The sequence below is a fragment of the Typopeltis vanoorti genome, chromosome 9 (genome assembly GCF_054136105.1).
Source record: "Typopeltis vanoorti isolate ZY-2024b chromosome 9, IOZ_Tvanoo_1.0, whole genome shotgun sequence".
Lineage (NCBI taxonomy): Eukaryota > Metazoa > Arthropoda > Arachnida > Uropygi > Thelyphonidae > Typopeltis > Typopeltis vanoorti.
The window spans coordinates 126,177,020-126,191,632 of NC_143557.1; the positions used below are offsets into that span (position 1 = coordinate 126,177,020).

The 14,613-nt window shown below is 38.2% G+C and overlaps 1 protein-coding gene across 1 annotated transcript in view; it reads right to left on the bottom strand.

The window, feature by feature from the left end:
- LOC150103512 (uncharacterized) overlaps window positions 1-14,613 on the bottom strand; it is a 109,145-nt gene that overhangs the window by 56,978 nt on the left and 37,554 nt on the right. The gene's annotated exons all lie outside the window — the stretch shown is intronic.

Here is a 14,613-nt window from a genome sequence, read left to right on the forward strand (position 1 = left end):
TAAAAATGTGAAAGTTGGGATAAAAATCAAATCGCTACTTAAAGTAGATTGCAAATATAAAAATTCTGCAGAAAAATTGGGAGAGTGAACAGATATCACCCACAGAAGAATTATCCCATTTTACTATTTAAGTGATATGTCCATTAAACTACATAACTTTAACAGAACAGGAGAGATATGGTCAGTAAAACAGGTGTTTCATGCCAGAAAAAGACCAAAATATAAGTTCTGAAATATTGGACTAAGATTAATTTAGGGAAAAAAAAAAAAAAGTTAATAGGAAGCTAATTCTCATTACACACCAACTTACTATTCCAGGTATGACCTGGGGTTGCTTAGGAATCAAAATCAAATAAACATTTAAGGAATGTAGAGAACTAACTGGAACTTCTGACCTTATGACCAATCCTCACCTTCACATAGTGCACCCCATTACCAGGTATCCACTGAGTACTAAACAAACGCAACTTAGCTGACCAAATTGTACTCTCTATTGGTAGATGAGATTTTATGCCAGATGAGGATTGGCCAGTTAAAGATCCTGGTTGTTTTCATCAGAACCAGAGCAAACAGTGAAAAGTCAGCTACTGGAACAAACTCTCACTCAACATTTATAAGAACTGAAAATACGAACCATCAATATAAGAAAGTATTAATGAAAAAGAAATCGAACATGCAGAAGAACTAGAAAAGTACCATGTGGACATACTTGGCATTATTAAGACAAAGAAGACAGAAATAGGTGAGATCTTACTAAATAATAAATACAGGATGTGATATTCAGGCAATAACGATCAAGGAATGGAAGGAGTAGTGATAGCATTCAACACCAAATATGAAGATAAACTTCTTGATTGGAAGGCAGTTACAAGTAGACTTATATGGAAATGGACAATGAAACATATTTGTGTTTCATTGTTCTTTCAGGATATGGACTAGACATTACTAGCACCATACACATCATAAAGATGTGCACAACTTTACACAGAAAGAAGATGCAAGAATAAGAAAAGCCTCATTGACTATGTCATTGTCAATAGTGATATTTTCCTGCCGGTTTTCAGGATACAAGAACGTACAGAGGATTTAAAATCGTAAGTGACATCACTTAATGCTTAGTGGGATAAAAATGAATACCACATTGAAAACAACAGAATGTAACAAAGTTTTTTTAAAAAATTAAAGTTGAGCAGCTTTTACAGGTAAACTGTAGACTCAACTACACATTGAAATGTGACTGAAGAAAAAATAAAACAGTTTGAAAACAAGAACCAAACTTTGGTGTGTTAATGGCAAACTGAAGAAAACATTGAATGATTCAACACACCACAGCAGACACAAGATGTTAAAGAAGAAGTCCTCAAAAAAAAAAAGAAAGCATACCAAAAGTTACTAGCAAATAAGTCAACAGAAACCTCTAAAAGAATTAAAAAGAAAAAAAAAATGTAAGAGAGCAAAGCTATATGTAAATGGAGCTAAACAAAAGTCATGGGAAGACTGGTAAGAATATAGAAAATATATATCAGGAAGGTGGCAAAATGTTTTGGAGGCTATTGAAAAATTTAAAAGTAAAAGAAATCAAAGATGATAAAACTCACACTAAAACTGAAGATAAGCATATCCTAGATGTCTGGAGCAATTACTTTGAAAGACTGTTAAACAAAACAAGCAGTGGCAGAACCATGGTAAAAAAATTTCAAGAGGAATACAAATTGGAAAGTTATCAATACTTGAGGTAGAAAAAGCCATCAAAAACTTGAAATGCTAAAAGGCAGCTGGAGTAGTGATATTCAACCAGAAATACTTAAATATGGAAGTATAAAAGTTTTGCAGGGCTACACTGCACAATTCAGAGAACCTAGTCTGGAATTCCAGATGATTTTATTAGAGCTCTCATAACTGTCATTTATAAAAAAAGTAAATAAAGCTGAATTACAGAGGCATTTGTCTACCAAGTCTTCCAGGTAAAATTTATGCAAGCATTCTGAAAAGAGACTGAGAAAAATTGTAGAAAAGAAACTTGGAGAAGAACAAGTTGGGTTCGCACTAAATAAAGATTGTCAAAATTAGATTTTTTCTTCATGAAAAATAGTTAAGAAATCATGGGATTATGAAAAGGATCTGTACTAATTTTTGTTGATCTGAAAAAGGCATACAACAAGGTGTCTAGAGATAAGCTTTTCAAAACACTACAATTATAATGGATAAATGGAATGGGTATAGAGTAAATAGTCTATATTTAAGTTGTAAGTCTGCAGTTGGAATTGAAGGAAATACAGGAAGATGATTTGATGTAACATCAGTGGACTTTTTTCAAACATTATGTGAGCAGATGAAAAGTCAGAAAAGTGAAATGAAAATGATGATGACTAGTGACAAGTCGCTGCTTCGAGCATCTTATTTAGTTGCCTTTCGAATAGCTAAAATGAAAAAACCGTTTACTATTGGTGAGGAGTTAGTAAAGCTTTGCATCTTAGATGTCGCACGAGAAATTTTGGGTCCTCAAGCCACTAAAAAACTGGAGGCTATATCGCTTTCAGACACCACCATTAGAGGAGAATTATTGATATGGCCACTGATATTGAAAAGCAAGTTGTAGAGGGGATAAAGAAATCGAGATGTTTCACAATTCAATGATGAATCAACTGACGTGAGTAACCATGCTATCCTACTTTGCTTCGTGAGGTATAGTGAAGATGATGACTTAAGGGAAGAATCTCTTTGTTACCTTGACTTACCTGGACGGACCACTAGTTCAGAGATATTTAATGCTCTTGACAGGTATTTTTCATGCACAGGGCTTAGACTGGAGCAAATGCATCGGAGTGTGTACAGACGGTGCTGCGAGCATGACTATTCATCACTCAGAAGTAGTTGTGAAATAAAGGAAGTCAAACACCCAGAAGTTCTGTCCACTCACTGTATGATCCACCGGTAGCACCTAGCTGCAAAGACGCTTTCTACTGAACTAAACACTGTGATGAACATTAATGAAATTTGTAGTCGAGCTATGAACTCCAGGCTGTTCACGACACTGTGTGAGAGTATGGACTCACACCACCAACATCTCCTTCTCCACGCAGAAGTGAGGTGATTATCGAGAGGAAGGGTTCTTGCATGCCTTTTTGAACTAAGGGAAGAAGTAAAGCAGTTGCTGCGAGAGTAAAAATCTGAACTAGTAGAGCCTTTGTTGAATGAGGAATGGATGGCTAAGCCTGCGTACATGGCGGACATATTTAGCCTTCTTAACAAACTTAATATTTCTCTTCAAGGGTCTTGTACAAATATTTTTACACTGAGAAATAAATTGGATGCATTCAAAAAGAAGCTGGCTCTTTGAGATAGTCATGTACAAGAGGAAGATATAGAAATGTTTCCACATTTGGAGAATTTTTGATTGCTGCTGATGTCAACAAGAAAGTCATAATCAACATAATAAGTCAACATTTAAGGGTGTTAGCTGAAAACTTTAATAATTATTTCCCTGAAAATGAGGATCCTCGTAAAGGTAGTCTATGGATTAATAATCCCTTCTTGGAAGATATAAAATCATGCGCACTTGATCCTCGTGAAAAAGAAAAGCTGATCGAGTTGTCATCTGATGTCCAGACATAAAATGCAATCATTGTCTCAATTTTGGATATCACTCGAAAAAGAATCTCTGAGTTATAAAGCTATCAAATTGTTGGTCATTTTTTCAACTTCCTATTTGTGTGAAAAGACTTTTTTCAGCCATGTCAGTAATAAAAACCAAACAGAGACATCGAATGGATGTTATTGCAGCACTTTGTCTCTCAGAAACAACGCTCCAGCCATGTATATCAAATTTTATAACCTCTAAGCAGCAGCAGATGTCGCACTAGCTAAAAATTATAATTTTATAACATAGGATTTAATAAATAAAATACTATCTACATCGGTTTATGTTTCTGTCTTAGCCATCAGCCGGTCCGCAAAATATTTCTCCTATTTTCCCCAGTCTACAGGTGTAAAAAGGTTGAAGAACGCTGGCTTAAACCACTTGTAAACTCGAGTATGGGATAAGCATTCATCACCGTATGCTTCAAACACAAAATTAACACAAAAGTCAATCGCAGATCTCTGTTTGAAACTCATTTTCCGACCGTTCGTCAAAATACACTGTCACTCTTGGCACTATAACTCGGCTTCTAATGAAATAAATCTCATAAACAGTTGACACAACACTAATGAAGATTGCTGCTTTCAACAACAAAAAGATACAACAGGTGGCGCCACCAGTTTCTCCTATATTTGAAAAGTTCGGTTTCTTTTTGAACACAATGTAGTCTGGAGGATTAATTATTTCTAAAGTAATAGAAAAAATAACCATGAATAGGCAACTCATACACTATCTTGAAGACTATCATGTAATAAATGACTGACAGTATGGATGCTGTCACTGTCAATCAACAGGGATTCTACTAACATTTTTAATTATCTCTGGACAAACACCTTGGAAAGGCTTGGCAAATCTCGAATGGTTGCTCTTAACATCTCCAAAGCTTTTGACCGAGTTTGGCCCTATAAATATAAAGGTCTATTAGGAAAACTCCCATCATTCAGTCTGTCCCCTGACTTCTGCAATTGGGTAACCAGCTTTCTGGCCGCATGCTCACTTCAAGTGATGGTGGATGGCTCCTTATCTTCTATCTATACAACTAAATCTGGGGTTCCACAAGGCTCTGTTCTCTCACCCACTTTCTTCCTTCTATATATAAATGATCTACTCCAGCTTAAGAGTAAGCTGGAGATCTGCCAATTACTGCCAATCCAGTACACAGTTTTGCTGATGACAGCATAATACAATCCTCCTCCTTTGTTTGACAAACCTCGCAAAGCACAAATCACTATAACCTCCAGAAATCTAATCTCTACTACCTTAAATTCCAATCTTCAAAGCATTCATCCATGGGAGTCTGGATAACATTATCAACTTCAATGCCAGCAAAACACATCTCTGCATTATGACAAAAAATAATTCAGTTTTTCCAATCTTACCCTTGACAACACTCAAATCTCTATTCAAGATGAGATTCAACTTCTTGGAATAACTCTAACCTTGAATCTTCTTGGCACAAGTATATATATTTCATTGCCTGACTATTGAATACTTCTCTCATATCTGGGGTGGTGTCCCTAAATGTTCCATGAAAGTAATGGATTCAATACCAAAAAGAGCAGTTAGATTGATTGACAACCCCTCTCTCACTAATATACTCCACTCACTTTTGCACAGGAATTCAGTCTCTGCAGCCTGCATATTCTATAAATACTTCTATGGCTGCTGTTCATCAGAATTGGCATCAATAATTCCCCCATCCCCTCACAAATCTGCCCAAATGCATGCAGCAGCTAACCAGCACTCTCTCACAGTTCAACTCCAAACCCACAGAACAAATTTCTCCTCTTCTTTGTTTATCCATTCCACTGCTACCCTCTGGAACAGTCTTCCACCACGTATTTCCCAAAGTATACAACCCACAGCTTTTAAAATGAAATGTGAATAACTTCCTTATCACCCATCCATGGTACTAACATACTATAGGTTAATCAACCTCTCATGGATGGGCTCTCCATTAAAAAAAAAAAAAAATGGAGATGGCGAGTGGCAGTGGAGTCGTCTGCTTTCCCATGAGGCAGTTGACTTCACATCAAGTTGCTCTTGTATCCCATTGTGCACTGCAAACTTTTCAGGTGTGTTCAATGCTGTACACACCAGACAAGTGTGTACAATGCTGTGCATTATGGGAAGTTCACTATCCAGACAGGTTTCAACCTTTACTAACTTACTATTTGTTCATAAAGGTCCTAGGGATTCCAAAAACCATAAGTAAAATGGTAATTTAAAAAGATCACTCTAAATCAAGATTTAGTGTGATCTTTTTAAATCAGGAGAGTTGGTCTCTGTGTTAGTTCTGCCAGACAATGCTGTGCTTAAGCCAGTGGACAGAGGGGAAACAATTCTACTCTTATATCATTCTGTCAGACAACTCTCAAGTATTCCAATTAGTGGAGCTAGACCCATGCTGATACTGAGAGAAAGTTCAATGATAAAAGTCATATTTCCATGAATATGTAACAAAATGATGTTTCATCTTACTACAATGTCCTAGGTTACAGAACATCAGATGTAATGGCAAAGTAACCAGCTAATCAGGATATGGTTAACCTAAAAAAGATGCACAGGAGAGAGCAAAATTAGCATTTCATATCCAAAGATGGAATGCACAGACTTTGAACCATTAATTGTGGATATTAAACCTATGAATTTCTCTCTATGTGAAAACCACACACACACACACACAAAAGATCTTTAAAGAAATATAATATCTATACTGCTTTCAAACTTGAAGCTAGCTGCCTTTATCTGCTCTCCCTTCCCTCTCAGTTCCAGATGTATACAAGGTCCTTATTTTTGCAGTTTGTCTTATTATGGTCAAACTTGAAAATCTGCTATGACTAGAAAACACAAGAAATATATCTGCTGCTGAAATTATGATCAGTAGGGTCTGGCTGACCATGCCTTGGATACCTTTTGCAGAATTAAATGGAAAAAGATCACTATGCTTCACAGTAGTACATTAAATAAACATCTTAATAAATATGGCTATGCAAAACCTCCCAAGATTGGGAAACAGTAAATTCTTAGACTTCCCAATCAATAGCCAAGACTGGCTACCAGCACCCTTCTTAAGACTTTAGGCTTGGTCTAATATTTTTCACTTGTTTTTTTGTGTTGTTTATGTGCATCATTGCAATTTTCATATTGTATTCCCAATGATGTCAGTGACTAACAAAATAGTGAAACCATTAAACCTCATCAAGAGCTTAAGTTATCTTCTCCTGGTGATTTTCCAATTTATGTTTCTTTAAAATTAATATATGGTTTTTGTCCCCACCTCCCTTCTCATCTCATGAGCAGTGCAGGTAATACCTTCAAGAGTATGCCAATCACACTTTAGAGACCTTAACCCTCCCTCCATTTGAAGGTATAGTAATAAGACTGAGTCCATATATGGTAGTATCCAGGGAGTGCAATTGAGGCAATACATGGACAGGAAACTGGATTCGCTTTGCATAGGCAGTATGTCCGCAAATCTCTATTCTTTATTTATCTCTTCCTCCTCACATATAATTAAGATAAACTTAATAAAAATTCCAAAAAAAAAAGTCATCACCTTTTTTTGGAATTGTTATTACAAAGCTCCAACAACAACAACAATAAAAAACATTAATAATTCTTATTTAAAAAAAAAAAGTTTTGTATCTGCTTTACCAATATTCATGGCCTTAAATCAAAATAAATTATGTACATCACCACATACAGTCATCTACCAAACCAGACTCCTAACAGAATCTCCAGAGGAGATTCTGTTAGGAGTCTGGTTTGAATCTATCAGCTGCCCAAACTACAATTTGAGCTCCATCTGCCATAAGGGTGGCACTCGTGCATCCATCACAATTGACACTCATGCCAAAGAATGCAAAATATGTAGTAGTATACCAGATCTAAAATCTCCCTTTTGGTTGACTTTGGCTCAAAATTTTCCTACCAAACCATGTTTCATTCATTCACTATGAATATCCCTCTCCAAAGTGTGATTCTACTTCTGCAGCTTTTCCCATTTAAGTGGGGTTGCTGTTAATGATGAGTCTCCTCCAGATCCTCCTGTCTTGGGCTGTCACCACATCCAAGTTCTTCATCCTCAAGTCCTCTTCTACCAGTTCCCTCCATCTCTTCTTTGGCTGCCCACGCTTCTCTCTTTCCTTGCACATCCATCTGCATGACCTTTCTTCCCACATATTCGTCCTCCCTCCTCATCACATGACCAAACCATCTCAACCTTGCCTCCTGTATCTTCGCTCCTAAGTTGGTAACTTTCACTGTTCCCCTCACATAGTCATTTCTCAGACGATCCTTTCTGGTCACACTGCACATCCACCTAAGCATTCTCATCTCTGCTACCTCCATCCTGCTGATGTTATTTTTCCTCAGGGCCATAGTTTCCATAGAATACGTCATAGCTGCCTCATTACTGTCCTATAGATTTTGCCTTTCAGATTGATCGGCACCCTCTTATAGCATAGCACTCCAGCCATCTCTCTCCCGTTCCTCCAACTCGCTTGTATCCTGCATCCCACTTTCTTCTCAGCCCCTCCATCTTCTTCCACTGTTAAACCTAAGTATCTAAAGTCCCTCACCTTCCTGATGACATTTCCATCCAGCTCCAAATCTGTTTCATGGCCGCTGTGCAACACATATATTCTGTCTTACTTCTGCTCAGTCTCATACCTCTCTCTTCCAGTACTTTCCTGCATCTTTCCAGTTTAGCTGCCACTTCTCTTGAATCTGCACACAGCAAGATGTCACCTGCATACAACATTGTCCAAAGCACATCTTCTCAGCCCCTCCATCTTCTTCCACTGTTGAACCTAAGTATCTAAAGTCCCTCACCTTCCTGATGACATTTCCTTCCAGCTCCAGATCTGTCTCCTGGCCGCTGTCCACTGTGCATTACATATACTCTGCCTTACTTCTGCTCAGTCTCATACCTCTCTCTTCCAGTACTTTCCTCCATCTTTCCAGTTTAGCTGCCACTTCTTCTCTTGAATCTGCACAAAGCACGATGTCACCTGCATACAACATTGTCCAAAGCATGACTTCTCTCACCTCCTCCGTCGCAATATTAAACAGAAACGAACTTAATGCTGACCCTTGATGCAAGACAACTGTTACTTGAAAACTTTCTGTCTGTCCCAGACAGGTCCGAACTCTTGTCTTAACATTTCTGTACATCTCCTGCACCAACCTGGCATATGATAACTGACCCATTTGACTTATTTATCTCTAAAGTTTTATTTTCTGGCAGGTAAAAATATCCAAAAAGTGAGAACAACTTTCTTGAGTCCATCCACCTACTAGAACAACCCTCATCATGCTACCCACATCCTCAATCTCTTCTTAATAAGTTTCCCTTCCAAATACACAGGGACTGAATTATCAAGAGAAGAACTGATGACCTCATTCAAGTTTCTTTCTCATTGGAACAACCCTCAGCCAACAAATCAGTTTTATTCCTACTTCTCCTTTCAATGGTCTGACTTCAGTCTAAGAAGGTGTTTGGATCAAGAGAACAGAAGCAAAAAAAATAAATAAAACAAAAAACAAAAATCAGAATACCACGACCAGCTCAATGGCAACCCCCAACATCACACTCAGCCTACATTGCAATATGCTACAACTGCAAAAAGACCACTGAGCACAACTTAATACCAGTAGGTGTATTGTGTCCACAGTTCTCACATCTGGATAGTACTATAGTAACACAGCACACCTATTGGCAGCTTGCATTGATGACTAAGGTAAACTTCCTCCCCACTTGACCAAGAACTGCTCACTCCATGCCACTCTTCATCTTCAACCAAAAAAGAAAGATAATGGAATGAAAGTGAATTTACTGAATTTATTGCAAGACAACTCTCTCAAGCAGCAAGTGACAGAAGGAATGCTGGATCAAAGAGTGAAAGAAGACCTAACTATTCTGCATACAGTTGGTGACATTGATCATGTAGTACTGACTTGGGAAGTGGCTAAGTTTATATAAGTATACAGGTGACAAATGCAGAAGAGGTTGGTCAATTGGAAGAGCCTCTGCTACTAATGGCTCACAAAAATTTAAGCAGGTTTGAGCGCGGTTAGTAGTTAGAAGGGAACCTATCATTCGATGGTGTTGGCACATTCTCCCTCGATGAGTCTTTGGACTTCCTGGAGGTGTCACATAATAATAACTAACGAGTGCCCATTTTGCTAAAAGATATCAACCTGGTGTGTGTAATGTTGAGTCTGGCAGTTAGTCGAGTGGTTACACGCTCCACAACCATATGCCTGGGAAAGGAGTATCCTGCGTTCGATTCTCGTCGCTGACGTGAGGAGCTAAGGATCTTTCTCAGACATAGCCAAGTTAGCCGGTCTTGAGCATGGACTGCAGGGTTTTTCTCCCAGGTTTATCTTGGATTTCTTCCTCCTGCAAAGCAGGCAAACCAGTCTTAAGAGCACAATGCTTCACAGACAATTACACATGGCTGAGGTTGGGGGTAACAACCCCACCTCGTAGTGAGTTATGAAACCGAAAAATGGGAGGCCAATGCCCTACATGGGGCTGTAGTGCCAAAGAAGAAGTATGTAATATTTTGCTCACTGCTACCTCTTCAATGTATGAAGAAGCGTAAGAAGAAGGCGGCGTGCATATACAGTGGTGTTACTTAGATTTTGCAGAGGCTTTTGATAGACTGCCACATGACAAGCTCTTAACTAAATTGGAAACAGGTAGGATTGGATAACAGACGTCTGAGTTGGATCAGTGACTGGCTGTCGGATAGATATCAGAGAGTTATATACGGGGGGGGTTTGTATCCTGAAAGAGAAAGTTCGCTAGTGGTATGCTGAAGGGATCAGTTTTAGGGCCATTGTTGTTCAATTTGTATGTTAATGATATGAAGCTGTTTGCAGATGATGCACAACTGGGGGAGAGCAATGCAGAGTCGAGCAGATGTTATGGCTTTACAAGAGGATTTGAATAGATTGCATGAATGGGCAGGTAAGTGGAAACATCAGTTCAATGTTGCAAAGCGTAAGGTTTTGAGATTCGGTAAGCAACGATGGGGTGCAAAGTATACATTTGGTGGGGAACTTTAACAGAAGTAGAGGAGATGAGAGATCTTGGAATGATAATGGACAGGACCTGAAATTCAGGGGCCACATTGTACAAGTGGTGAAGATGTCACATCGGATAATGGCAATGATGTGGAGGATCATAACATGCAGAAATAGAGAAGTTATGATTCCACTGTATAAGGCTTTGATCAGGCCTTATATGGATTATTGTGCACAGATTCGGTTGCCAGGATTTCACGGTGATGAGGATATGTTGGAAAGGGTCCACAGAAAATTCACAAAGGTAGTCAGTGATCTTTAGAATGTGGAGTACGAGGACAGATTCAGACAATGCAAGTTGCAAAGGTTCGTGAATAGGAGGACGAGGGATATGACTGAGACATATAAGCTAATCAGGGGTTGTTATCAAGTCAACGTGGAAGAGATTTTTCATAGAATGGGAGATGAAAGTAGAATAGCAGGCCATCGCTGGAAACTGTATAACAAGAGTGTGAGCAGAGGAGTGAGGAGTAGGTTCTTTGCATGGGGAGTGGAATGCATTGCCTGAGTGTGTTGTGGGTGTAGACACATTGAATCAGTTTAAAGCACAGTTGGATGAGTATTCTATGCAATAGTGTGTACCTCCCTCAATAAGTCTCTGACTCCATGGAGGTCAAATGTCATCATCATCATCAAATTCATGCCATGTACCCTCAAGGGAGTGTACAGGATATGATAGTACTACATGAAATTTACATCATTATTAACTTCCTATCTACAATTTTCCTCCATTTCAGTCTGTTACCTGTCAAGATTGCAACATTAGCAGATCTTATATTTCTATCTCCTAAGGCACTTTTTACCATATCATTCCACCTATAACTTGGTCCTCTCTGAATCTTTTCCTGCCAACCTGGCAAAGAACACTTGTTTTGTTAATCTTTCCTCTCCCATTCTGTTTAAGTGACCACCTTAGATTAGCTCTGCTAACACATTCGTTGATGCTGACAATGTCAAGTTCTTTCCCAATATCCTCGTTTTTAATATGATATTGCCATTGATGCCATCTCTTCATGACCCTAATTTTTCTCAGGGCTCTCATATCTGCTGTCTCTAGTCTTTGGTCAAGTGTTTTACTTCTGACCCCACTCTTAGATCTATGAGTTAAAATTGGCTTGAACACTGTGGTGTATATAGCTAATTTAGTGTTTTGACTAATTTCTCTCTTATTCCATATAAATGTATTCAACTGATTTCCTACCATACCAGTTTTGTTGATTCTGTTGTCTATTTCCATATTTAATTTGCCTTCTTCACTAAAACACCATGCCTAAGTAGTTGAAGTGTTTTACATGTTCTATAGGTTCTCCATTCACAATGCAGTTGATATTTTCAATGCTTCTGCCTATTTTCTGTCTTTGTCTTGTTATTGTTGACCTTCATACCATATCTATTACAACAGTTATTCAATTTAGTTAGGGAATCTTGCAGACTTGTAGCAGATTTATTTAGAAGTATAACGTCATCTGCATAAAGCAAAGAGCTGAGATTAACAGCCTCAATTTTGATATCAAGTTCAATACCACTTTCCTTCATAATGTGATCCATATAATGAATAACAGAGGGGATAATGTACATCCTTGTCTGACACCAGATTTAGCATTAAACCATCTTCCTGTACTTCCTTCAATTCTAACTGCTGGCTTACAACTCAAATAAAGACTAAGTATGCTTGATATAATGCCCCATTGACACCATATAACTGTAGCATTTCGAATAGCTTCTCTCTTGGCATCTTGTCATATGCCTTTCGAGAGCTACAAAACTTAAATACAGATCTCTGTTATATTTCCACAATTTAGCAACTATTTGTCGTTAAGTGAAAATTTGATCCTGATAGCCTTTATTTGGCCTAAATCCAGGTTGTTCTTCACCAAGTTTCCCTTCCACAGTCTTTCTCAAGTATATTTGAATAAATCTTACCAGGAACGCACTCAGTACGGAAATGCCTCTGTAATTCTCACATTCAGTTTTATTTCACTTTTTATATATGGCTATTATAAGAACTCTACTCCAATCATATGGAATTCGCCCCTCTGTCCAGGCCTTCTGAACTATGCAGTGCAGCCACTGTAAGACTTTTATATACCTCCATACTTGAGCATTTCTGGTTGGATATCATCTATTCCTGCTGACTTTCCACATTTCAGGCCTTTCATGGCTTTCTCTACTTCAAGTATGGATATGTATTCTTGACTGCATCCCTGTTGAGTGTTTTTTTATCACTGTGCTTCATCGTTTAACAGGAAAAACCTTGTAGGGAACATGCTTGCTTCTAGGTATGTGCTGTATGCAACTGGTAAAATATAGATTACATTATTATAAAGGAAAAAAGATTGTGAATATTTCAAGGAAGGAATACTTACTTGATTGTATAATGCCAGTGATACGTTATAAATTAATAATATTTTGTTAGAATTGATAATACAATGTTTTGTAGTATGACTCACATTAAGCTGCTGTGGGCTAAAGTTCAAAGTGTGCAGGCACGCCGACGGAAGGAAAGGTTGTCCCTAGGCAGTCACGTGCCCACGGCACGTGCAGAAGCGAGTGGTGAGAAAAAACAAACGATATGAAATGAAACCCACATGGGAGAAATTATACACGTTGGGCCAGCTACGTGAGTTACGGTGATTGCTGATAGGGGAGATGTTATAAACGGGTTAGGAACCCCCCCCCCCCCCACACACACACAAGGCTTTTTTTTCTCTTCTCTCTTGGCTGCTGGTAGTATCGTGTATTCTAGTGGGTAGATAGACAGTTGCACAGATTAGCGTCTCTGTCCAGGAGGGCTCGGACGAAGGATCAGCGAAGAGTTCTATTAGGAATCCCGAGGGCGGTAATAGGATATGCCGCTTACGAGCTGGAAGGATCACGCACTCCTAATTGTACGAAGAAAGAACACATCTCTGTTTGACTGATGGGCAATCTATGGAAAGGGCTCAGCATCTAGGCAACAGGCCACACGGAAGCAGAATCGCCTTAAGCCATCGTTATATCTGGAGTGGGCTATTTATGCTGGGATCGTGTGGACTTACCTTTGACCGGAGAAATCAATACCATAGCACCGACTAAATGAATTGGAAGGGAGATCGATCAGAGAACAGCAGTCAGAAGTTGAAGGAACAAATATGAAGGAACATTGAAAATTCTTTGTCTATATAATATGTATAAGAAAATTAAGATGTTATAAATGAGATTAAGGGAAATTGAGGACTTTCATATAATTAAGACAGGACTGTAGCACCTTAATATTAAAACACATAGTGAGGTAACTCCTATACAGTTAAACTAACGTGTATGTTTTTGAAAGTATTAAGAAGGTTTAGTCTGAGTAATTTGATATGACATAAGGATTAATGTGAATATTGCAGTCAAGTTTGTCAGTTTGTGAAATAACATGTTGATGTTGCTTCTTGATATGCTTACTTAATAAGGATACCTATAAATTTCTCTGATTAACATTGAAGTTTTGGATTGAGTTTCTTTGTATTGTAAATTATATTAATGTGTCAAATAAAACTTGCTATCTTTAATCCGAGTGTCTGAGTTTTAGAATCCGATGCACCACTTGCAAAAAGATACGAATCTAAGCGGGAGAAAATAGATTATGTTATAGGTCACGATTGCAAATCAGTAGTCATTATAGTACACATTTGTGATCACTACTTGATTAAGACATGTTTAACTTAATCTAATGGCTTAGGTGGTGCAGCAAAAAAATATAAATATTCCTAATACTTTAAGAGAAGTGAGATTTCAAATACTTTGCCACACTGCTTTTGGCTCGACCCTGAGGCAATTCCTTTGTGTTTTAGAGGGCACCATGTGACTCCTTAGGAAGGACCCAGCGTATAGTACATATATTAATAAAATTT